The 27,496-nt window shown below is 43.8% G+C and overlaps 2 long non-coding RNA genes across 2 annotated transcripts in view; both read right to left on the bottom strand.

Moving 5' to 3' along the window:
• The window catches only part of LOC122547362 (uncharacterized), a 466,533-nt gene that overhangs the window by 379,178 nt on the left and 59,859 nt on the right, over positions 1–27,496 (bottom strand). The window lies entirely within an intron of this gene.
• The window catches only part of LOC148149318 (uncharacterized), a 37,804-nt gene that overhangs the window by 9,680 nt on the left and 628 nt on the right, over positions 1–27,496 (bottom strand). The window contains exon 2 of the long non-coding RNA XR_015758092.1: positions 27,355–27,468. This is a non-coding gene — a long non-coding RNA (uncharacterized LOC148149318). The remainder of the gene's footprint in view (positions 1–27,354; positions 27,469–27,496) is intronic.

Below are 27,496 nucleotides of genomic sequence, written 5' to 3' on the forward strand. Positions count from 1 at the left end.
TGGGATTTATCAGAAGCCTTTTGAAAGTGCAAATGAAGCACATTAATCCAGAATTAAGAATCTAATGATGACTATGAATCCACTGTTGATTGTTGGAAAAACCCATCTGGTTCACTAATGTCCTTTAGGGAAGGAAACTGCCATCCTTACCTGGTCTGAAGTACATGTGTCTCCAGACCTACAACTATGTGGTTGATTTTAAACTGCTCTCTGGGCAATTAGAGATGGGCAATAAATGCTGCTGATCCAGTGACACCTTCATCCTGTGAATGAATAAAGAAAAAAGAATTCACTATCTCCCCTTATTAAATCCAATCCTTACATCATCAAACAATTCCAGTTGATTTGTTAAATATGATTCCCTTCTATTAAATACTGACTCCCAGAGAACCCCAGTCAGCACCAAGACAGAGGGAGGGCTGTGGGGAGGGGAGCGTAGGGCGGAGAAGAGAGAGAGAGAGATGGAATGTCCTCCTACTGTCCCTATTCCTTCTGTTCTGATGATGGTGTTGGTGTGTGTTAATGAGAAATAGGGTTCCTCTGTTGAAACTGCTCCTGATTTAATGATGGAGCTGGAAACCAGGAGAAGCTGCAGAAGCTTCAATTTCTAACCAGAAACTGCCCACTCGGCCTCTTGGACACCATGAGCTGGTTTGCTGTGCCCAGCACTGACACCTCCTCACCTCCCCCCTCCCTCCCTGACAAGGCTCTGTCTGATTGGATTCTCATTGTTACATTTTCCCGGTTCTGGAGGAGATTCCCCCTCTCGGATTCACCATTTCCACTCACTCCCAAAACCTGACCCGAGATCTCCTATGATCCGGAGTGCACCTGTTCCTGTCCAATATCAAGTCGAATTATGACAATTGCTGTGGGGAAAGGATCTCTCTCTCTCTCTCTCTCTCTATCTCTATCTCTCTCTCCCCCCCCCCACTCTCTCTCTCTCTTTCTATGAGCTCCATCCCTCTCTCCATTTGAGCTGCTGAGGGTCTGCTCTGAGCGAATTCCAGTGAATCCCATGGAAAATAATGTGAGATATTTGGAGTGTAAGTGTGATGAAGTAAATGTGAACCATTGCAGCAAAGACATTACAGATGGTTTGTACAGACGGCAAAGCCCAAACCAGAGCATTGTGTCAATCAACACAGAACTAATGAAAGCTTCAATAAAAACGGTTATAAATGTGATTCTCAGAGATGTGTCATAATTCTCGATTCAAACAACTCTTACCCAGTGAGGGTCCTGAAAGGCCTCCTCCTGTTCCAGAGATCTGTGGAATGTGTTCTGAACTCAAATTTCCATACTTCAAGAGATATTCCCAGATCTGAATCCTGGGATCACTCAGATAGTTTACACACAGACACACGCACGCACGCACACACAAACACACACACACACCCCACATCAGAAGTGGTCCCTCGCAGATAAGGACGACCCTCAGGGTGAGTCCATATGTGGCTGGACAGACTGATGTGGCGACTGCAGGTTCTGCTATATGTGGGGCACGTGGCGATCACGGGAAGGGGTAGATGGGGCATTGGTGTCGCAGAATGTTCCTTTCCCTGTTTTCGTCTGGCTTCCATTGTTTCTCCCGGTGGCGAGTCTCAAGGTGCTCGATGCTCATCCTCCACTTTAGACAGTTTTGGGCCAGTGAATCCCAGGTGTCTGTGGGAATGCTGCACTTTGCCAATGAGGCCCTGAGGGTATCCCTGAACCACTTCCTCTGTCCACCTGGGGCTTGCCTGCAGTTTCAAAGCTGGGAGTAGAGCACCTGCTTGGAGAGGCTTGTGTCGGTCATGCAGACGACATGTCTAGCCCATTGTGGCCAATCAAGGGTGGTCAGTGCCTCAATGCTGGGGATGTTGGCCTGGTCGAGCATTAACTGGTATTTGTGTGTCTGTCTTCCCTGCTGACTCACAGGATCTTGTGAAGACAGCATTGGTGATACTACTCCAGTGCCTTGAGGTGCTTTCTCTGACAGTCCATGTCTCAGAGCCATATTGGAGGGTGGGAACCACCACAGCTCTGTAAACCATAAGCTTGGTGTCAGAACTGTTTTTGTTGTCCTTAAACACCCTTTTCCTCAGGCGGCTGAAGCCTGCGCTAACGCATTGGGGGTGATGTTGGATCTCTTCATCAACAATTGCTTTGGCCAACAGAAGATTTCTCTGGTATTGGAAGTGGTGAACATTTTCCTTATGGACCTTGATGATCAGGAGTTTGCTCCACAATGCCAGGCCAAGTTGGTGTAGGACCTTCATCTTGTGAATGTTTAGGATGATACCCATGCTGTCATGTGACTCACTAAAGATGCTGACAAAGGTCTGGGGTACATTCTCTGAGATTACACACACACACGCATCATCTACATACTGCAGCTCGATGACACTGGTTGAGGTAACTTAGGTTTTGCCTGGAAGGCAACAGAGGTTGAATAATTTCCAACACTCTCTGTAAGTTAGCTCCATTCCAGCAAGGAGTTTACTGGTGGTGAGGTGAATCAGTGCAACGAGGTATAATGAGAATAGTGTTGGGGCGATAATCCAGCCCTGCCTGACATTGGTCCAAATGGGGAATGGGTCGGCGATGAAGCCATTTGTGATTGTGGAGCAGGCAAAGGATGGTGACAAATATAATGGTGCAAACAAAGTGGAGAATGTAGGGGTCTCTCCCTCTCACACATACACACGCGCGCACACACACACACACAAACTCTCCCAGATTCTCTCACACTCTCTTCCACATACTGTGGGATAAGTGGAAGCAACAACTTGATAATAGACCACAGGATCTTTTCCAGCTGGAAGATGCAATGAATCCAGTGATGACTCTGAAACAATCACAAACGTCATAAAAACTCATCAGGTTCACTCATGTGCTCTGGGGAAGGAAATCTGACATTCTTATCTGGTCTGGCCTCCATGTGGTACCAGAGCCAATGATGAAGCAGGAGAAGCTCCTTGCAGGAAAATCTACATCAGAGCAATGGGAGTCTTTCCAAATGAAATAGTGAGAGTGCAGGGCCAACATGTTCCTGTAAAGGTGAAGAGTGGGACCAAGGCCAGAGAACCTTAGATGTCAAGGGATGGACAGGATTGGAGAAGGAAAAAGGGGAACGTTTATGGCAGTTGGTGAGGACTCAGCATTGTACTAAAGATCAGAGGGACCTCAGTGAGTATATCCAAAAATCTCTGAAGGTAGCAGGACAGGGTGATATGGTGGTTCAGAAGACAAATGGGATAATTTCCTTTATTAGAATATAAGAGCAAGGTTGGGGGGGGGGGGGGGGGGGGGAGATGGTTGGTGGTGGGGGGTTATGCTAGAACTCCATAAAACACTGGTTAGGCCATAACTGGAGTATTGTGTGTAGTTCTGGTCACCATATTAATGGAAGGGTGTGGTTGTACTCCAGAGGGGGCAGAGGGGATTTCCCAGGATGCAGCCTGGCCTGGAGGGTCTGAGCTATGAGGAAAGATTTGAAAGGCTGTGGTTGTTTTCCTTGGAGCAGTGAAGGCTCAGAGGGGATCTGATGGAGGGCTACAAGACTATGAGGGGCAGAGAGAGAGTGGATAGGAATGCATTCTTTTCATAAATTGGCTAAACTGGGATTAAAAATAGGTTAATTACACGAACATCTGTTGTTTGAAAAATATTGGAATTAATCATTAAGGGAACAGTAATAATAATAAAAATATTAAGGCTGACTAATTTTTTTGAGTTTATCATAAAAGACCCACCAGAGTGGATAGAGGGGATCCAGTAGATGTGTTGTAATTGGACTTCCAGAAGGTGTTCAGCAAGGTGCCCAACAGAAAGTTAAATGATAAGAGCCCATGGAGTTTGAGGTTGTGTATTGACATGGATAGAGAACAGGCAAATGGACAGGAAACAGAGAGTGGGAATAAGGGGGTTCCTTTTCAGGTTGGTGACCTGTGACCAGTGATGTTACACAGGGATCAGTGCTGGGACCACAACTATTTACAATATTTATCAATGACGTGGAAGAAGCAAGTGAATGTACTGTAGCCACAATTACAGGTGGCACAAACCGAGGTGGGAAAGGCAAGTTGCAAGAGTGATACAACAGTTATCAGATATTTATTGGTGAGGTCAGTGAGGAAAGGTTGGCAGATGAAGTTTCATGTGGGACAATGTGAAGTTGTACCTTTTGGAAGGGAGAACAAAACAACAGAATATTATTTAAATGGAGAAAAACTGAGAAAGGTGCAAATGAAAGTGCCTGAAACACAGAGAGTTAGTGCACGGGAGCAGCAGGGAATCAGGAAAGCTATTGGGATGTTGGCCCTTATTTCAAGGGGATTTCAAGGGGAAGTGTAGGGAATTCTTACTGCCAATGTACAAGGTGCTGGTGAGACCACAGCTGGAGTGGTGTGAACAGCTTTGGTTGCCTTTTTTATGAAACATATTATTTCACTGGAGGCAGATCAGAGAGTGTTCACTGGGATGATCCTCAGTGTGGAGGGGGCTGTCTTATGAGCAAAGGTCAAAGGTTTGAAATCTGCTTGCTGGAGTTTAGGAAAATGAATCGCAATCTCATTGAAACATATAGGATTCTTAAGGGTCTTGACAAGATAAACAGTAAGAGGATGTTTCCCCTCATGGAGGGTAAGGTCTCCACAGACAGAAAAGCATTAGGTAACCACCAGGGAGACATAGGCAGGATACAGAACATGTGAGGACCTGAAAGCTAAATAGTATCTATTTTAATACAAGGAGCTTGACTGGTAAGGCAGATGAACATATAACATTGATCAGCACATGGGAATATGACATTGTTGCAATCACTGTGACACAGTTGGAGGAAGGACAGGACTGGCAGCTTAACATTCCAGGGTATAGAAGTCTCAGGTGGGATGGGGGGATGCAACAGGGAGTTGGGGGCATTGCATTATTCATAGAGGAAACCATCACTGCAGAAATGAGGGAGGATGTTTTAGAAGCGTCTTCAAATGTGGCCATCTGGGTTGACGAAGAAATAAAACAGGTGCCATCACTTTGCTGGGATTATACTGCAGGCTCCCCAATAGTCAGATGGAGATAGAAGAGCAGATATGCAGGCAAATCACAGAGAGATGTGAGAGGAATAGGGTTATATTAGGAGAGAATTTCAACTTTGTGAACATTAGCTGCGATCGCCTTTATGTGAAATGTGATTGCATTTGTGTGAAAGGATAAGAAAGACTGTCAGGATAAGAAAGAAGCATATGTCACATACAGAGAATTAAAAGCAGGGGAGACTCTTCAGAAATATAGTGGGGTGCTTAAAAAGGAAATTCTGAGGACAAAGAGGTGTCAGCACAGGTAGACAGGATGGGGAAGAAGGCATACGGGTGCGTGACTTCATCAGCCAGGGTGCAGAAGTTAGGAAAAAGGAAGTTTAGTGATGCTTTACAGAGCCCTGTTCAGGCCACAGCTGGAATACTGTGTGCAGTTCTGGTCACCATACTATCAGAAGGACATGGTTGCACTGAAGAGGGTACAGAGGAGATACACCAGGACGTTGCCTGGGATGGAAAGTCTCAGTTATGAGGAAAAACTGGATCAGCGGGGTTTGTTTTCCCTGGAGCAGGCGAGGCTAATGGGTGCACCTGATTGAGGTACACAAAATTATGAAAGGCAAAGACAAAGTAGATCATGTGATTCTGCACTGGATGAATGGTGCTCTGGCTGGAGACTGCACTGAATGAGTGAGCCTTGACAGCAATCACTGGGCCCTGACTGATTCTTTCCCTGCAGGAAGGGATCCAGTGGATTGTCATCATTGGACTCGATATTGGCCCGGAACAGGTCCACTCTGGGTCAAAAGAAAAATCAGGTCAGGTTTTGGGAATGACCGGGATGTCTGGATCTGAGAGCCAAAGATTGGCCGGATGTAAGAAGGAAGATTGTGGTTTTAGGTTCCAGGATGATGTAACCAAATTGGTCAGATGGGCATATCATGGAAGATGGAATTTAACCCTGATAAATGTGAGTTGATGCATTTTGGAAAAAGTAACAATGAGAATCCAGTCAGACAGAGACTCGTTAGGAAGGGAGGGGTGTCGGTGCTGGGCGCAGTAAACCAGCTCATGATGTCCAAGAGGATGAGTGGGCAGTTTCTGGTTAGAAACTGAAGCTTCTGCATCTTCTCCTGGCTTCCAGCTCCATCATTAAATCAGAAGCAGTTTCAACAGAGGAATCTCATTATCATCAACAGACACTGACATCATCATCAGAACAGAAGGAATAGGACAGCAGGAGGCCATTCAGCCCCTCTCCCCTCTCTCTCCCCCATTACTCCCTTGCTGTCTCCCTCTCTCTCCATGCTCTGTCTCTCTAATTTGTTGCTGAGTTCTATGTTTATGGGGATTCAGACTCTCTTCTTTGATGTCAGGCAGTGACGCCTGTCCCAGTGTGTCAGACTGTGATGCTGTTGTTTGCTGGCACTGACGCTATGATATCGATTGCAATATTACTCAGTGTGACAGGAGGTTACATGGTTTGATCAGTGGTGGGGGAGGAGCAGACTGACCAAGGAGCTGCAATCATTAGTCACTGCTGAAAATCTTCACACAGCCCACACCGAGAGATTCAGTGTGGATATAAAAGGGGTCAGACATATTTAACTCACTCAATTACATTTTTAAATGATGTCACCAATGTGGGAGACAAGGGAATGTCATTGCATGCTTTTCCTATGAACTTCCAGAAGACATTCAAGCAAGTTTGGCACCAGAATGATAATGTTATAATGGGAACAAAAAGATGGCAGAATAATTAAATGTATATTCCGGATCTTTATACACAAAGGAAGACTCAAATATATCACAAACATGTTGGAATCACAGCGTCTAGGGTGAAGGAGGAACTGCAGGAAATGAGTTTTATTAGGTAAAAGGTTTTGGGAAAATTGATGGGATTAAACTTTGACAAATCCACAGGAACCAACAAGCTGCTTCTTAGAGTACCTGCGTAAGTGCCCAAGTACTGGACAGTCCTGACAGATTGGAGAGTTGATGATGTAACATCGCTATTTAAAATGAGAAGAAGAGAGAAAACAGGGAATTTTAGTCCAGTCAGCCTGACGTTGATATTGGGGAAAATACTCGAGTCCATTGTAAAGATTTAATAGCTGAGCATGTGGAAAACATTGACAGAATTGGACACAGTCAGCATGCATTGTTGAAAGGGAAATCATGCTTAACAAATTGACTGGAATTCTTTCAGGATATAACTAGTGGATTTGATAAGGGGGAGCCAGTGGGTATGGTTTATCTGGACTTTCAGAAAGTTTTTCATAAATCCCTGATAAGATGCCAGTGTGTAAAATTAAGGTAAAATTAATCGTATACAATGTACTGATATAGATAGAAAACTGGTTGAGGATAAATAAAGAGGCCTTTTTCTGAAAGGATACTGCATGCCTAGACTCCAGCTATTCACAATATCTCCTACTGATTTAGATGAAGGAACTTCAGTATAACAGCTCCAAGTTTGCAGACGTCACAAAGCTGTGTGGGAGGGTCAGCTTTAAGGAGGATGCAGAGATGCTTCAGTGTGATTTGGACAAATTGAGTGAGGGACAGATAAAATACAATGTGGCTAATATGACATTAACCAGTTTAGTAGCAAAAACAATGAGGAAGATTATTATTTGAATGGTGACAGATTGGGAATGGGATGTGCAATGAGACCTGGGTGTCCTTGTATATAGGTCGCTGAAAGTAAGTGTGCAGGAGCAGCAGGCGGTGAAGAAGGCAAATGGTACATTGGATTCATCACAAGAGGATTCAAGTACAGGAGCAGGGATGTCTTGCTGCAGTTATACAGGGCTTTAGTGATATCATGCCTGGAGTATTCAATTCAAAATTAGTTCGGTGACAGGAGGCAGAGGTGGAGGCAAAAAGCTGTCTGTGTGACTGGCTCCAGTGTGCAGTGTGATACTATAGGGATCAGTGCTGGGTGCCTTATTATATGGAAACAATGTTGATGAGCATGTGAGGGGGGAATAATCAGTAAATTTCTAAATGATGCAAAGATTAGCCGGTTGTACGAAGGAAGAAAGAAGGTGGTTTTAAGTTCCAGGATGATATAACCAGATTGGTCAGATGGGCACATCATGCATTTTGGAAAAGATAACAAGATAAGGCATTACTCAATGAATGGCAGGACATGAGGAAGCTCACAGCAACAGAGGGAAGCTGCGATGGCTGGACATGTTAATGGGACAATTAAGAAAAGAGGTGGGAGACCTGCCTTCATCAGTTGAAGCATAAATTAAAAGAACAGGGAGGATGTATTAGAGCTAAACAGAACTTTGGTTAGGCCACAGCTGGAGTAGTGTGTGCAGCTCTGGTCACCACACTATGGGAAGGATGTGATTATACTGGAAGAGGTGAAGAGGATATTCACCAGTAAGTTGCCTGGGATGGAGCAGTTCAGTATGGAAGAGAGGGCGGAGAAGCTTGGGTATTTTCTTGGAGCAGAATGTTGAGTGGGGACCTGATAGAGATGTATAAGGTTATGAGGGACATGGAGCAGATGGATAGAAAGCTGAAGGGTCAATAGCAAGTTGGCTCACATTCACTATGAAAGGCAGGAACTTTACAGAGGATTTGAGGAAATGTTTTTTCAACCAGAGGGTGGGGGTCTGGAATACACTGCCTGTGAGGGCAGTTGATGCGGGAAACCTCAAAATCTTTAAAAAGTACTTGCTGAACACCTGAAATGTCCTGACATTCAAGGCTATGGGACTCATGTTGGAATGTGGGATTAATGCAGGTTTCATGCAGTTTGGCAGATACAGATTCAATAGGCTGAAGAGTCTCTTCTGTCCTGTATGATTTTATGATTTGATAGTGTGTGAGCACAGGTTTGAGCTGAATAAACGGCCATGATCATACTGAAGGGCAGACCAGGCACGAAGGGCTGAATGTTCAACTCCTGCCTCTAGTTTCTATGTTTGAGAGCCTGGCTCCTCAGTCCTGACTGCTCTGAGCTGCTGTGATTGTCACTGATTGGACACTTATTATTAGATATTCTGACCACAGTAGAAAGCCCCAGTGTAAAAAATAACTGCAAAGACTGTCAGATCGCAAGGTTGAAACTTCACCAATAGAGGAAGTGAAAAAGGAGCTCGCAGCAGCTGGATGTTTGTTACTGAGACGGGAGAAAACTGTGAACTGACTGCACTCTGTGGAATCTGACAGGACAGGAGGGGGCCATTCACCCCATCGTGCCTGTGAGTGGCCCAAGTAGTCTCACTGTCACTCTCTCTCCCCATAACACAGCAAATCTTTCCATATCAGCTTGATTTCTAATTCCGTCTTTTAGATCTGGGTCCAAGGCATGATGCTGTCCCTAACCTGGGCTCTAAATTTGCATCTCATTCATTCACTGGGAGCAAACTGCATGGATTTGGGAAATGGAGCTTTGGACTCTGAACATTCTCTCTTGTCGCCTGAAAGACACTTTATGTTGGGGGACAGTTCCATGACCTGACAGTGCATTCCTACCTTGCTCACTTTCCCATTCTGTGCCTGGAAGCCTGGAGACTGTCAGCAGGATATTCAACTACAAGAGCCATCACTACTTTATACAAATCTGTCCCACTGCTCTAATTTAGATAGACTTTGAACAAACCTGGCAAGTAAGAACTGCAATCAATGAGGCACTGTGGGTGGTCAATAGAAGCAGCATTGTACCCCAGCAAAATCTGTATCTTCATTTCCCAATGTACCCTCCACTCAACCATTACCATAAACCATGGTTCAATGGAGAGTGCAGGAGGGAATGCCAGGAACAGCATGAGGCAAACCTGAAAATGTGTTAGTTTAGTGAAGCTACCAAACAGTATGACCTCCATACCAATCAGCATAAGCAGCAAATCATAGAGTCATACAGCATTGGGTCCAAATCATCCATGCTGAACAAGCATTCAATTTCACCTAGTCCCATTTGCCAACATTTGTCCCACATCTCTCTAAAAGCTTCCTATTCATATAACCATCCAGATGCCTTTTAAATGTTGTAATTCTACCAACCTCCACCACTTCCTCTGGCAGCTCAATCCATACAAACACTCTGTGTGAAAAAATGGTTTTTCGGTCTATTTCAAACATTTCCCCTCTCACCTTAAGCCAATGCTCTCTCATTTTGGACTCCCCCACCCTGGGGAAAAGACCTTGCCTATTTACCTTATCCATGCCTCTCATGATGTGATAAACCCCTGTAAGGTCACCCCTCAGCTTCAGCGAAAATAACCCCAGTCTATTCAGCCCCTCCCGATAGCGCAATTCTTCCAACCCTGGCAACATCCTTGTCAATCTTTTCTGGACCCTTTCAAGTTTCACAACATCCTTCCTCTAGCAAGGAGACCAGAACTGAATGCAATATTCAAAAATTGGCCTAATTAATGTCTTGTACAGCTGCAACATAACCTCCCAACCCTTATACTCCATACGCTGACTAACAAAGGCAAGCATACCAATTGCCTTCTTCACTGTCCTTTCTACCTGTTACTCCACTTTCAAGGAACTATGAACCGACACTTCAAGGTCTCTTCACTCAGCAACACTTCCCAGGACTTTACCATTCGGCATTTAAGTCCTGCCCTGATTCACTTTCCAAAAATGCAGCACCTCATCTTTATCTAAATTAAATTTCATTTGCCATTATTCAGTCCACTTGTCCATCTGATCAAGATCCTATTGGACTCTGAGGTAACATTCTTTGCTGTCCACTATGCCTCCAATTTTGATGTCATCTGCAAACTTACTGACCATACCTCCTTATGTTCACATCCAAATCATGGACAGTTGATAGGGCAAAGTTGCAGTAAGTGTGATGGTTTGAAGTGTGGCTACCAGGTATTTTAATGCAAGAAGTTTCAGGAATAAGGGCGATGAACTTTGAGCATGGATCAGTACTTGGAACTATAATGTTGTGGCCATTATGGAGAGTCAGGTATCACAAGGGCAAGAATGGTTGCTGGGTGTTCCAGGGTTTAGATGTTTCAAAAGGAATAGGGAGAGAGGTAAAAGAGGTGGGGAAGTATCATTGCTAATCAGGGATAGTATCACAGCTGCAGAAAGGAGGTTGGAAAGGAGGGTTTGTCTACAGAGTTAGTATGGGTAGAGGTCAGAAACAGGAAAGGAGTAGTCATTTTATTCAGAGTTTTTAACAGAAGGCCCCAATTGCAACAGAGACACAGAGGAGCAGAGTGGGAGGCAGATTTTGGAACGGTGCAGAACTAACAGGGTTGTTGTCATGGGTGACTTTAACTTTCCAAATATTGATTGGAACCTCCTCAGTTCAAATAGTTTGGATGCAGCTGTTTTTGTCAGGTGTGTCCAGGAAGTATTCTTGACTCATTATGTAATTAGGCTGATTAGAGGGGAGGCCATATTGGATTTGGTTCTTGGCAACAAACTCGGCCACGTGTCAGATCTCTCGGTGGGAAAACATTTCGGTGATAGTGATCATAACTCCCTGACCTTTACTATCGTCATGGAGAGGGATAGGAGCCGACAGTATAGAAAAGCATTTAATGGGGGAAGGGGGAATTACAATGTTATTAGGCAGGAACTAGGGCACCTAAATTGGGAACAGATGTTCTCAGGGAAATGCAGGACAGAAATGTGGAGGTTGTTTAGGTCGCATTTGCTGATTATACTGGATAGATTTATCCCACAGAGCAATGATGGGATAAAGGAACCTTGGGTGACAAGGGATGTGGAGCATCTAGTCAAGAGGACGAAGGAAGCTTACTTAAAGTTGACGAAGCAAGAATCAGACAGGGCTCATGAGGGTTACAACATAGCCAGGAAGGAATTGAAGAATGGACTTAGCAGAGCTAGAAGGGGGCATGAAAAAGCTTTATTGTGTAGGATTAGGGAAAACCTCAATGTGTTCTACACTTCTGTGAGGAACAACGGAATGGCCAGAGTGAGGGTAGGGCCAATCAGGAATCGTGAAGGGAACGTGTGCCTGGAGTCGGAGGAGGTAGCAGAGGTCATTAATGAATACTTTGCTTCGGTACTCACTACTGAGATAGACCTCGACCTTTGTGAGGACAGCGTGAAACAGGCTGATATGCTCAAATACGTTGATGATAAGAAGGAGGATGTTCTGAAAATTTTGAAAAAAAAATCAGGATAGATAAGTCCCCTAAGCCCAGATGGGATATACCCAAGATTACTATTGGAAGTGAGAGAAGGGATTGCTGCACCATTGGTGATGATCTTTGCATCCTCACTGTATACTGGAGTAGTGCCAGATGGTTGGAGGGTGGAAAACGTTATTCCCTTGTTCAAGAAAGCAATGATCCTGGGAATTATAGACCAGTCAGTCTTACATTTGTGGTGGACAAATTATTGAAGGGAATTCTGAGAGACAGGGATTTATGATGACTTGGAATACCATAGTTTGATTGGAGTTAGTCAGCATGGCTTTGGGAGGGCTAGGTCATGCCTGACAAGCCTTAGTGAATGCTTTGAGGATGTGACAAAACACACTGATGAAGGTAGAGCAGTGGATGTCGTGTGCATGGATTTTAGCAAGGCATTTGATATGGTTCTCTATGGCAAACATATTCCAAAAATAAGGTGGCATGGGTTACACGGAAATCTGGCTGTCTGATTATAGAATTGGCTGGCCCGTAGAAGACAGAGAGTGGGGTAGTAGATGGAAAATATTCAACCTGGAGCTTGGTAACCAATGGTGTTCTGCAGGGATCTATTCTGGGATCTCTGCTGTTTGTGATTTTTATAAATGACTTGAGTGAGGAAGTGGAAGAGTGGGTTAGTAAGTTAGCTGATGACATGAAGGTTTGTGGAGTGGGGATAGTGTGGAGGGCTTTTGGAGTTTGCAACGGGATACTGACAGGATGCAGAGCTGGGCTGAGAAGTGGCAATGGATTTAAACCTGGAAAAGTGTGAAGAGATTTGTCTTGGAAGGTTGAATTTGACTGCAGAATACAGGGTGGATGGCAGGATTCTTAGCAGTGTGGATGGACAGAGGAATCTTGGGGTCCATGTCCATAGTTCCCTAAAAGTTGGCACCGAAGTTGATAGGGTTGTAAAGAAGGCATATGGTGTATTGGCTTTCATTAGCAGCGGGATTGAGTTGAAGAGCCATGAGGTTATGCTACAGCTCTATAAAGCCGTGATTAGACTACACTTGGAATATTGTGGTCGCCTCATTATAGGAAGAATGTTGAAGCTATAGAGAGGATGCAGAGAAGATTTACCAGGATGCTACGTGGACTGGAGGGCATGTCTTATGAAGAAAGACTGAGGGAGCTAAGGCTTTCTCATTGGAACAAAGAAGGATTACAGGTGATTTGATAGCGGTGTCTAAGGTAATGAGAAACATAAATCGAGTGAATCACCAGAGACAATTTTCCCAGGGCAGAAATGGCTATCATGAGGAGGCACAATTTAAGGTGATTGAAGGAAGGTTTAGGGGGGATGTTGGAGCTTAGTTCTTTACACAGACAGTGGGTGTTTGCGTGGAATGCACTGCCAGAGGCTGTAGTAGAGTCAGATACATTAGGGACATTTAAGCGACTCTTGAATAGACACATGGATGATAATAAAATTAAAGGTATATCGGATAGATTGATCTTCGAATAGGAGAAAAGGTTGGCACAACCTCGAAGGCCAAAGGGACTGTACTGTGCTGTACTGTTCTGTGTTCTGTGTTTGATGTTCTACAAATGACAAAAAGCACTTTATCCTTCACTGATCCTTTTGGCACACCACTGGTCACAGGTCTCCAGTTCAGAAAGCATCCCTCCACCACAACCCAGTCTTCTGTTGCCTTCAAGCCAGTTTTCTATCCATGTGGCCTTTTGTCCCTGTATTCCATGTGATATAACCTTGCTCAGCAGAATATCAAGAGGAACCATGTCGAACACCTTAATGAAGACTATATAGACCACGTTCATCACTCTGCCTTCATCAATCCTATTCTTCAAAAAGCACAATCAAGTTCATGAGACATGATTTTCCAGGCACAAAGCCATGTTGACTATCCCTGATCAGTCCTTGCCTTTCCAAATACATGTGCAACCTGTCCCTCAGGATTCCCTCTAATAATTTGGCCACCACCAAGATCAGGCTTACCAGTTTATAGTTCCCTGGCTTATCCTTCCCAACTTTCTTAAACAGTGGCATCACGTTAGCCAACCTTCAGTCTTCCGGCACCTCATCTCTGGCCATTGAAGATACAAATATCTCGGCAAGGGGCCCAGCAATCCCTAGCTTCCCACAGTGTTCTAGTGCACACTTGACCAGGTCCCAGGGACGTATCCACCTTTATGAGGTTTAAGATTTCCAGCAGACCCTGCTCTGTAATATGGACATTTTTTCAAGAAGTCACAATTTATTTCCCCAAGTTCCCGATATTCCATATCCTTCTCCATGGTAAACACTGATGCAAAATACTCATTTGCGATAGAAAAGGCTAAGTGATTCCCCAACCAGTTGCCCAGATCTCTGCTCTGTAGTCCTGCCACATCCACTCATGGATGGTTGTGGACAATTAAATAACTCAGTGGAGACGGTGGGGTGGGGAGGGGGCACAAATCTCCCCATCCTCAATGATAGAAAAGCCTCACACATCAGTGCAAAAGATAAGGCTTCAGAAACCGCAGCAATCTTCAGCCAGAATTGCCCAGTGGATGATCCATCTTGGCCTCGTTCAGTGATCCCCAGGATCACATACATCAGTGTTCACCCAATTCGATGCACTCCACGCAACATCAAGAAATTGTTGGGGGCTGCAACCATTGGAGATGGTTGGAGACTGCAAAGGCTATGTGCCCTGACAATATTCTGGAAATAAGACTGAAGACTTGTGCTCCAGAACTTGCTGCTCCCCTTCGCAAGCTATTCAAGGACAGCTAGAACACTGGTATCGAACTAACAATGTGAAAAATTGTCCAGATATGTCCTGGACGTAAAGAGTAGGACAAATCCAAATTACCACCTCATCAGCCAACGTTCGGTCATCAATAAAGCAATGGAAGGTTTCTCAACAGTGCTATGAAACAGCATCTGCTCAGCAATAAACTGGACAGTGATTCTCAGTTGGGTTCTGCCAGGGCCACTCAGCTCCTGACCTCATTACAGCCTTGGTGCAAACATGGACAAAAGAGCTGAATTTCAAAGGTATGGTGAAAGTGACAGCCATTGGCATCAACATCAAATTTTATTGAATGTGGTATCAAGGAGCCCAGGAAAAACTGGAATCAATGGATATCAGGGGACAAACTCATCACTGGTTAGAGTCCTACCTGGTACATAGGAAGATGTGGTTGTTGGAGGTCAGTCATCTCTGCAGGCGTTCCTCAGGATAGTGTCACAGGCCGAATCATCTTCAGCTGCTTCGTCAATGACCTTTCCTCCATTATATGATCAGAGTAGCAATATTCGCCACTGATCAACATCACTCATAATTGCTCAGATACTGAAGCAGTCCATGTTCAAGAATGTTAGGATCTGGACAAGTGCCAAGTAACATTCACACAACACAAATGCCAGCTAATGGCTAATCCAACAAGAGAGAATGTATCCGATGTTTCTTGAAATTCAATGGCGTTACTACCACTGAGTGCCTCACCATCAATGTCTCAGCTGTAAACAAAAACCTGACTGATCTCACCAAGTAGTTAGAATGGCTTCATAAGGTGTGAGGTTAACAATCCTGCAGCAAGTAACTCAGCTCCTGACTCCCCAAGGCTTGTTCACCATCTATAAGGCACAAGTCAGAGTGTGATGGAATATTCTTGATTTGCTTGGATGGGTGCAGTTCCATTAACATCCAAGAATCCTGACACCACCCAGGATATAGCAGCCCTCTTGATTGGCACCACATTCACAAATAAGTACTCCCTCCAAAACCAATGCTCAGTAACAGCAGTGCATACAGTCTACAAGATGCACTGCAGAAATTCATCAATGCTCATGAGACAGGATCTTCTAAATCCACAACCACATCCACTTAGAAGCTCAAACACATCAGATAAATGGGAACTACCTGAAAATTCCCCTCCAAGTCACTTACCAGCCTGACTTGGAAATGTGTCACCATTCCTTTACTGCTGCTGGGTCATAATCCTGGAATTCCCTCCCTAAAGGCATTGTGGTTATACATACTGCACATGGACTACATCTGTTCAAGAAGGCAGCTCTTCACCATCTTCTCCAAGGTAATTTGGGATGGTGAATAAAGATTGGCAGAACCAACAATATACTCATCCAGTGAATGAATTTAAAGAATTTATTAAAACAGAGAAATATAATTGGGAAATGGAGCTCAAGGTTCCAAACTTATCCTTTGCTGTTCTCAGGTCCATGTTTACTGGTCTCTGTTGGAGGGTCTAGTGCGACGTGGACACCATGATGGGTGTGGTGTTCAGTTCGTTTATGTGTACTTGTGTGATGATCCAGCCCTCATCCCAGTAAAACAGTCTGACCCGGAGTCTAACCATGGAAGGGGAAGGAGAGGGGAAGGGATTAGAACATGTTGTGAATGGAGAGAATGGGTCAGTGGGTCAGAGCCTGTCCTGTCCCTCCAGCTTACACTGATGGCCTAAGGATCTCTTCACTCTGCTGTGCCTTCATAGAATGACGTTTGTGTCCAAACCAGTCCCCAGTCAGAATAGGCCAACAGCACAGAACTGCCCTTCATTTGACAAGAATCTGTTCATCTTCCTGAGAGAGGCCAAAGCCTGCTCAGTGTGGGAAATGGGGCCTTACTCCAGGAGAAGACATGCCTCTGGGGTCAAGGGTTAACATCCATGAGTGGGGCAGAGCAGAGGGAGATTTACAGTCACCAGCTGGGAGACTGTGGGAAAGGGAGACACAGGGAAAGAGAGAGGGAGAGAGAGAGAGATGGAGGGAGAGTGTGTGAGGGAGTGGAGGAGGAGAGTCTGGAAAGTGTGAGATGGATGGAAGGAGCAAGAGAGAGGTAAAGAGAGGTAGAGATTGTGGAATTGAGGGATAAAGCGAGAGAGAAATAGGATGTGAGACAGTGTCACTGAGAGGGACAGAGAGTCAGAAAGTGTTAGAGAAGGAGAAAAAGAGATATGGCAAGTGTAAGACAGAATGAGCGAGGGAGAGAGATTGAAAGTTATGAACAAAGGCAGGTAGAGAGGGAGGAAGAGAGAAAATGGGAGGAATAGAGAGGGACTGATATCTAGGTAGAAGTTTTCAATAGGAACAAGAGGAGTGAGATGGTAAGCTATGGAGAAATGGAGATTGTGAGACAGACTGAGGGAGAGTGAGGAAGTTGGAGAGACTAGCTATGGGACAGAGTGTATGAGACGGGGAGAGAGAGAGAGAATGAAAGAGAGACTGAGAGAAAGGGAGAGAAAGAGATGGAAGATCAGAAACAGAGTCCACCTCGTCAATGCCGACCAGGTATCTGGAATTAATCTCGTCTCATTTGCCAGCATTTGAACCATATCTGTCTCAATCTTTCCTATTCATGTATCCACCAAGATGTATTTTAAAATATTATAGTTCTACAAGCTTCCACCACTTCCTCTGGCATCTCATTCCATAAAGGTATCACCCTCTGTGTGAAACAGTTGCCCCTTAGGTCCCTTTTAAATCTTTCTCCTCTTACTTTTAGTTTTGGTCTCCCTTACCATGGAATAAACAAACCATGCTATTGACCCTATCCATGCTCCATGAGTTTTTACACCTCTATAAAGTCACCCTTCAGCCTCCAATGCCCCAGGGAAAATAGCCCCAACCTATTCAACCTCTCCCTAAAGCTCAATTCCTCCAAACCCTGGCAACATCCTTGTAAATCTTTTCTGAATAGTTTCAAGTTTAACAACATCTTTCCTGTAGCAGGGAGACCAGAATTTAATGATGTATTCCAAAAGTGGTATAACCAATATCCTCTACAGCCACAACATGACATCCCAACTCCTATAAAGTCCAAAATTACTTTGGATGCTGGAAAATCGGAAAATAATAGAAATTGCTATTGAGGGATGGTGTAGGAGAGAGGGGTTCAGATTTGTGGGACATTGGGACCGGTTCTGGGGAAGGTGGGACGATTACAGGTTGGACAGTCTACACCTGAACTGGACTGGAACTAATGTCCTTGGGGGAGTTTTTGCTACTGCTGTTGGGGAGGTTTTAAACAAATGTGGCAGGGGACTAGGAACCCGAAGAGAAGACTAGTAGACGGTGAGGTGGAAAGTGGAGACTGTAAGAATCATGAAGTTAGCATTACCAAGGGGAAGAGTAGGCAGAGAGCAGATGAATGCAAAAGAACTGGCAGCCTGAAGTGCATATACTTTAATGCAAGGGGTGTAGTGGGTAAGGCAGATGAACTTAAGGCTTGGATTGGTGCCTGGGCATATGACATTATTGCAATCACAGAGACTTGATTGAAGAAAGGGCATGATTGGCAACTAAATTTTCCAGGATATAGATGCTTCAGACAGGACAGGGAGGGAAGTAAAAGGGGGGGAAGACTTCCATTACTGGTCAGGGATGATATCACAGCTATGCTAAATGAGGACACAATGGAGGGTTTGAGCAGCGAGGCATTATGGGTGGAGCTGAGAAAAAAGAAGGGTTCAATTACTTTGTTGGGGCTGTATTACAGGCTTCCCAACAGTGAGGGTGAGGTAGAAGAACAAATAGGTAAACAGATTATGGAAAGATATAGAGGCAAAAGGATGGTGGTGATGGCAGATTTTAATTTTCCCAACATTGACTGGTATACACTTAGTGTCAGAGGTCTGAATGGGGCAAAATTTGTAAGGAGCATCCAGGGATGTTTTCTAGAGCAGTATATCAATATTCTTATGAGGGGAGGGGCCATATTAGAGCTGGTGTTGGGGAATGAGCCAGGCCAGTTGGTAGCAGTTGCGGTCGGGGATTTCTTTGGGAATAGTGGCCACAATTCTGTAAGTTTTAGAATACTCCTAGACAAAGATGAGACTGGTCCAAAGGGAAGAGTACTAAACTGGGCCAAGGCCAATTATATCAAAATTGGGCAGGTACTGGGAAATGTGGATTGGACACAGCTACTTGAAGGGAGGTCCACATTTGATACATGAGAGGCTTTCAAAGATATGTTCAAGATTGTGCAAGATAGGCATGTTCCTATGAAAACAAGGGATAGAAAAGGCAAGATTTGTGAGTCGTGAATGACAGGAGAAATCGTGTGACTAGCCAAGAGGAAAATGAAAGCATACATAAGGTCCAAGCAGCTAAGAACAGAACGGGCCTTGGAGGAATCTCAGGAGAGTAGGAATTTTAAATGAGAAATCAAGCAGGATAAAAGGGATCATGAAATGACTTTAGCGAGCAGAATTAGGAAGAATCCCAAGGCCTTTCATTCTTATATAAGAAGCAAGAGGGTAACTAGAGAAAAGGTTTTCCCACTAAAGGATAGGGAAGGAAAGTTGTGTCGAACCTGAGAAAATGGGTGAGATTCTCAATGATTACTTTGCATCAGTGTTCACTGAGAGGGAAATGATGAATGTTGAGCTTAGAGATAGAAGTTTGTTTATTCTGGATCATGTTGACATAGAGGGAAGATGTGTTGGGTAGGCAAAAGGATATTAGCCTACTCAGGACCAGATGTTAAAGGAGGTGAGAGAGGAAATAGCTGGGGCCCTGACAGATATCTTAGTAGCATCCTTAAACACAGGTGAGGTGCTGGAGGACTGGAGGGTTGATCATGTCCCCATGTACAGGAAGTATAGTATGGACATTCCGGGTAACAACAGACCAGTGAGCCTGATGTCAGTGGTGGGAAAATTGCCGGAGAAGGTACTGAGGGATAAAATCTATTTATATTTGGAAAAGAATGGGCTTATCAGTGATAGGCAACATAGTTTTGTGCAGAGGAGATCGTGCCTTACCAAATTAATAGAGTTATTTGAGGAAGTAACCAAGTTGTTAGATGAAGAAAGGGCTGTCAATGTCATATACATGGACTTTAGTAAGGCATTTGATAAGGTTCCCAATGGTAAACTAATGGAGAAAGTGAAGTCACATGGTGTACAGGGTGTTCTAGCTAGGTGTATAAAGAACTGGTTGAGCAACAGGAGACAGAGAGTCGTGGTTGCAGAGAATTTCTCAAAATGGAGAAAGGTGACCAGTGGTGTTCCACAGTGATCCGTGCTAGGGCCACTGTTGTTTGTGATATATATACATGATCTGGAAGAGGGCATTGCTGGTCTGATCAGTAAGTTTGCAAACGACACGAAAATTGGTGGAGTAGCAGAAAGCATAGGAGAATTTCAAAGAATACAGGAGAATGTAGATAGGTGGAGAGTTGGGCAGAGAAGTGGCAAATGGAGTTCAATCCAAACAAATGTGATGTAATGCATTTTGGGAAGTCTAATTCTAGAATAAACTGTACTGTAAACGGAAGACCTTTGGGAAAATTTGATGACCAGAGAGATTTGGGAGTTCAGGTCCATTTTATTCTGAAGATAGCTGCACAGGTGGATGGAGTGGTCAAGAAGGCATATGGTATGCTTGCCTTCATAGGATGGGGTATTGAGTAAAAGAGCTGGCAGGTCATGTTAAAATTGTACAAGACTTTGGTTTGGCCACATTTAGAATACTGTGTATAGTTCTGGTCGCCACATTACCAAAAGGATGTGGATGCTTAGGAGAGGGTACAGAGAAGGTTTATGAGGTATGGAAGGTGCTAGCTATGAAGAGAGGTTGAGTAGTCCAGGATTGTTTTCATTAGAAAAAAGGAGATTGGGGGGGTCTGACTGAGGTTTACAAAATCATGAAAGGGATAGAGACGGTAAATAGAGATAAGCTTTTTCCCAGGGTGAGGGATTCAATAATGAGAGGTTCCATGTTCAAGATGAGAGGTGGAAAGTTTAAAAGTGATTATACACAGCAAGTACTTCACACAGAGGGTGGTAGGTGCCTGGAACGTGTTGCCAGAGAGGTGGTAGAGGCAGGCACGGTAGATTATTTAAGGTGCATCTTGACAGATGCATGAGTAGGTGGGGAACAAAGGGATACAGAAGTTTAGGAATTGGGCGACAGGTTTAGACTGTGGATTTGAATCAGCTCAGGCTTGGAAGGCTGAAGGGCCTGTTCCTGGGCTGTAAATTTTCTTTGTTTTTTTTGTCTTTGTTCTTTGCTGGAAAAACTCAGTAGATCTGGCAGCATTTGGGGAGAGGAATCAGAATTAACAGTTCGGGTCCAATGACCCTTCCTCAGTTCTGAAAAAAGGATCACTGGACTTGAAACAATAACTGATTTCTGTCCACATATGCTGCCAGACGTGTTGAGCTTTTCCAGCAATTTCTAGTTTTGTTCCAATACTCAATGCTCTGACTAATAAAGGCCAGTATCCCAAATACCTTCTTCACTAACCTGTCAATCCATGACTCCGCTTTGAATGAACTATGAACCTGCGCCCCAAGATCTCTTTGTTTGGCAATACTCCCTGGGTCCCTCCCATTAAGTGTATAAGTCCTGCCCTGGTTTGTCTTACCAAACTGCAGCACCTCACATTTATCTAAATTAATCACCATCTGCCACTCCTCAGCCAATTGGCCCATCAGATCAAGATCCCATTATACTCTGATGTAACCTTCTTCACCGTCCATTACACTACAATTGTCCAAGGCTGGCATCAAACCTGGGTCCTTGGTGCAGTGAGGCAGCAGTGATAACCACTGAGCCACCATGCCACCCTGAATAACTTCCCACCATGGCATGGACGAGGAAGATGGTCAGGAATCAAAATTGGCAGGAGAGCAGAAGAGAAAGAAATTGCTATTAAATTTCTTCCCTGAGTTACAAAGTATTCATAAACAGAACAATAACAAACCAGGCTAAAAATCTCCTTTCTCCTAACTATTTTTTAACCTCAGAACTTTCCTTAGTTACAAGTTCAAGTCCAGTTGCAAGAGTAATTTAAATGTGCAGCATTTCCATTTACAAATGAACCAGCCGCAACATAAAGCAATTTGCCAGCTTCCAAGTAACACTCATGTCCCTGGATGTTTAAGTTTCTTGTTAAATAGGGTCTCTTTTCACCTTTTGCATCTTTACTTGGATTCAATTTTATTCTTTTTTTTACTTTTCTTTTAAGAATGCACCATTTTGGTCATAGTTCATGTAACTTTTTAATGAAAAGTTAATTTTAAAGATCAATAATTAATTCCTCAAGAAGCACTGAATTAACCTCCAATACACTTCTCTAGCAGGAGTGTTGATCAAACAGCTCAATATAACTGATAAATCAGCACGATATTCACATTGACCAGGATTGATTCTTTTTTTAAACAATGTTGTAGAGTCAATTTAACTTGAATTATCTGGAAGAGCATGAATATTTGCAACCATATATGAGCAGCTGCAAGTGTAAGTTACAAATACAGTTCCAAGAGACCAAAGTCGCTTCAGACCAGGAACATGAGTGCACTTCAATTTCTTTATCATGACAGAAGGTCGCAAATACTGAAACAATTCTTTTCCCTTTCAAATTGCTTTTCTGGGGAAGAAACGACACGAGACAGAAATGTCTGTATCAAGGCAATTATTCCTGCAATTTAAATGATAAAATAGTACAGGTTGTACAGCCAAAAAGAATATGGCATGATATTCGAGCAAGTCACAATGTTTGTGAATTGATTACAATGTTCCCAAAAAAGACATTTTCAGGCTGCAATTACTGCTGTGAATGGAATTTATAAAAATACTTAATTGAGCACCAGACTTTTTTTTAAAAAGTCTACCATGGATCCAGCACATGAAGTCACTGCAAAAAATGCTAAATCTGAAAAAGTAAAGTCAGAGCAGTGCCAGAGGCTAAGGACAAATAGCTAATGAGCTCAATTGATCACATTACTCAATCACGAAAGAAAATAAAATTAAAATTAACTGAACATAGGATACTAACATTAAAGAGACACAATTTTACATTAAATTATCTCACAGCACCAGGGACCCCAGTTCAATTCCAGACTTGGGTGACTGTGTGTGTAGTTTACACATTCTGCCTTTGTCTGTGTGGGTTTCCTCTGGGTGCTCTGGATTCCAAAGTCCAGGTTAGGAGAATTGGACATTCTAAATTGCCCATACTGTTCAGGGATGTGTAGGTTAGGTCCATTAATCAGGGGTAAATGTATAATAAAATAGGGTAATGGGTCTGGGGAGGTTGCTCTTCAGAGGGCATTTGTTAGGTCGAATGGCTTGTTTCTACACTGTACAGATTCTGTGATTCTAAAACTTAAAATTTACAAATAGGAATTGAATAATAAAGGAACGAGTAACCATAGGAATCATTCCAGCTTAAAAAGGAGCCCTGAATTTTAACTTAAATTTTAATTCAATTAAATAAATAAAACAGGATTGTTCAGAGGGTGGCAAAGCAGGTTGGTATTTTATAACGGCAGCATGTGTGAGTTTGCAGAGAGCATCACAATCATGTATTATTCCATGACATAACCTTAGCTATAAATACAATAAGTTAATTAATCAAGAAACTTTAACATGAAGCTGCCAAACTGGAATCCAGCATTTTAATAGATTAGCAGCCAGTTGGTGAGGTTGAAATCAAAACATATTTCCTTTTGTGGAAGGAGTTTACTGACTTCCTCAACCTTTCCCCTCTGATCCCACACTGATATGAAAGATGCTTTCTATTTTCATTTGCTCAATTAATAGCCATAACCTGTTTCTTCTGAGGCTTAAATAAATGCAGGGGTAACTTTAATGGTGTGATCCACCAGACATTAACAAGGCAGTCATATATTTTGAATCAGGGCTCTTATGGTGCATTGGTAATATCCATACTTCTGTGCCACAGCCTTTGCTTTTATCTGAAAGGTACAGGATTCATGTTGCTTGTTGGATGAGGATAAAATCTTCAAAGTGGATGAGGAAAATAACTATAGTACAGTGGTCAGCATGGGATGAAATACAGATGGGGAAATGTTCACTGTATTTATAGCTAAGGTTATGATAGGCTTCTTGCAGCTGGAGAGAGCAAGGTAGAGGAGGGGGAAGATGCAGATTCCATAATCCACATAGGAACTATCAGCAAGGGGAGACAGAGGTACAATTAGTAATTGAGACCCCCCCCCCAGGTTAATCCTCTAGGGACATGGGATTGCATCCTCCCACGGCAAGTAGCTAAATTAATAATCTCAACTTAAAAGCTAATGTAATGGCAACAAAAAAATCATTGTTAACAGTCATCATTTTTTTAAAAAAAATCTGGTTCACAAATCTCCTTCAGGGAGGGAAATCTGCCATCCTGATGGAAATCTGGCCTACAAGTGACTCCCAACTGATAGCAATGTGGGTGACTCTTAAATGAGCTCTGAAATGTTTGAGCAAGTCACTCAGTTACAGCAAACTGCTATGAGTCAAAGAAAAGAAATGAAACTAGACAGCGTAGTAGGCATTGATCAAGACACTAGAAATGACAATAACAAACACAACCCTGTCGACCTTACAAAGTCCTCACTAGTATCTGGAGTGCTTATATCAATATTCGTAGTGCTGCCTCACAGACAAGTCAAGCAACAACCTGACTGTACCTTCCTCTCAGAATCATAATTTGCAGACAAATGTCCCAGACGCCACCATCAACAGTTGTTACTCTTACTGACAGATATACACATATCATACTTAGCTATCACAGGCATGCTTTATTCCAAAGGCAGGACAGACACAGCAGAATGTTGGCAGTGCAGTATACAGTTGGGAGGGAAGAGCGAGGAAACCCCTTGTTGTTTACCAGCTAATGCCTTCTCTTGGCTGATGAATCAGTAGTCCTTCATGCTGACCACCACCTGGAGGCACAAGTGAGAATGTACACTGTGCAGCAACAGAATTGTATTTACCCAAAAACTGTGAGTTGATCACCTGGAATATCCCACTCTACGATGATCATTAACTGCAGAGCAATCAACCCTGGTCTGATGAAGAGTGCTAGAGGCATGCCTGAAGTAGCACTGAATACTTAGAAATGAGATTTCAATCTGGTGATGTTACGATTACTTGCATGCCAAACAATGGAAGCAGCAAGTGGTAGACAGCGCTAAGTGATCCCACCACGAAAAGATCAGATCGATTACATTATGGGAAGGTCGTGATTGTCCTCAAGAGGGTACAGAGAAGATCTACCAGGATGCTGCCTGGTCTGGAGGCTCTCAGCAATGAGGAAAGATTAGAAAGGCTGGGTTTGTTTTCATTGAAGCTGTGAAGGTTGAGTGTGTACCTGGTAGAGGGGTGTAGGTTATGAGGGCAGAGATAGAGTGGGGAGGAAAGCACATTTTCCATGAATAACGGGGTTAATCACCAGGTGCAGAGATTGAAGGCAACATAGGCATAGAAACATAGAAACCCAGAGCAGGAGTAGGCCATTCAGCCCTTTGAGACGTGTCTATCATTACATATGATCATGACTGATCCTCTCTCAATGCCATATTTCTGCTTTCTCCCATCCTCCTTGATCTGTCAAAATGTAAAAATATTACCTCTTTATTTTTCTTAAATATATTCATCATCTTGTCCTCCACAGCCTTCAGTGTTAGAGGATTCCACAGGTTGTCCACCTGAGTGAAGAAATGTTTCCTCATCTCAGTCCGAAATGCTCTACCCTCTATCTCTCTGAGCCTGTGTCCCTGGTTCCAAACTCCCCAACCAGGGGAAACTTCCTCCCGGTCCAGCCCTGTTATAATTTTATATGTTTCAATCAGATCCCCTCTCATCCTTCTGAACTCGAGTGAGTCCAGGCCCAGTCGAGTCAGAGGCTGAGAGGAGAGTTGAGGAGAAATGTTTTCATCCAGAGGATGTAGGAGACTGCAACGCACTGCCTGAAAGGCTGGTTGAGTCACGAACTCTTGGAACATTGGAGCAGTGTTTAAGTATTCACTTGTGTTGCTATAGCCTCCAGGGCTATCAACCAAGAGCTGGAGAATGGGATTACTGTTGTCAGATCTTTGTTGACCAGCACAGACACAATAGGCCAAATGGCCTCAATCAGTGTTGTTCAGGTCAATGATTGTCTGAGACAGAGAGAGAGAGAGAGAGGGGCGCATGTTGTGAGTTTGAGATAGTGAGAGAGGGAGGCATTTAACTGCTATCTCAGGACTCAGTGTTGCAGTACTATAGAGATCAGATCAATAGTGACAGAGAAGGAGAGAGGGAGGCAGACAAAAAGAGACTGAGACAGTGAGAAACTGGAAACTCAGAGTACAGGGAAAAAAGGAGTGAGCAAACAGATCAAGAAAAGGGGGAAGGATAGGAAAAGATGCTAAGAAAGAGAGAGGGGGGGGCAGACAGACAGTGACCAACCAACATTGAGGGAGAAGGAGAGAGAGAGTGGCATCAAGACATGGAGAAAAAGAGACAGAGATGTGAAGTGACAATGTAACTGGGAGAGGACAGAGAGGGAAATGGAGAAAGAAAATGAAGCAATGAGTCAGTGTAAGACAGGCATAGATATAAATGGAAAGAGAGGGAAGAGGAAGTGCGAGGTGCTGACGTGGCTCTCTCTGCCTGATGCCATTTACATACTGAGGAACACCCAGTCAGACTCTCACAGGCAACAGCTTTATAAAGCAGAGCCCAGTGAAGGGAGAGTTTATCAGGAACCAGGCACAGGGACAGGAGCACACACCATGATTTCACACATCCAGCTGATCTGGCCCCTGGCATTCTGTGTCGCAGGTACAAATCTCTCTCCTTCCACCTTGAATCTTTAGCTGCTCTCCATTTCACTCCAATTCCACTGACTTTTGATCGAAGGGAAAATGCTGAAACCAGAGGAATGCTCAGTGTCTCCAACAATCGCTCATTTGACAGGCTCTTTCTGTGACAGTTCTGACTTCACTGTGTTTCTCTCTGACCCCTCAGGTATCAGTGGGGACACCACCATGACCCAGTCTCCTCCGGTGCTGTCAGTGGGACTGGGCCAAACCGCAACCATCACCTGTACGGCCAGTCAAAGCATTAGCAATAATATTGCATGGTACCAGCAGCGAGAAGGTCAGAAACCCTCCTGATCTATGAAGCAAAAGATCGATTCACAGGAGTCTCCGATCGATTCACCGGCAGTGGATCAGGGACCAGTTTCACCCTGAAAATCAGCAACGTTCAGAATGAGGATGTCGCTGACTATTACTGTCAGCAGTATGACAGCTAGCCTTCACAGTGATACAGATCCGTACAAAAACCTCAATACACACAGCACCACCTCCTGTACTGACACATCCCAGTTATATATAATATATTATATATAATATATAATAATGGACACACAATCCCACCTCCTCTACTGATATGTCCCACAGTTACGTGTAAATAAAACTGAACAAATTACCTCATGCCGGGTTTGTCACTGCGCACTACTCTCACTCCAGTCCCTGTGGTGTCCACCGCTCACTGAAGGCCTCAAGTTTCCCTCTTATACTCCATCGCTACATGTGAAGAACAGCTGCAAGATTTAACATTGAAAAATAAAG

The sequence above is a fragment of the Chiloscyllium plagiosum genome, unplaced genomic scaffold, assembly GCF_037043375.1.
Source record: "Chiloscyllium plagiosum isolate Xiang-an unplaced genomic scaffold, Cpla_swu_hap1 HiC_scaffold_9, whole genome shotgun sequence".
NCBI classification, from domain to species: Eukaryota; Metazoa; Chordata; class Chondrichthyes; order Orectolobiformes; family Hemiscylliidae; genus Chiloscyllium; species Chiloscyllium plagiosum.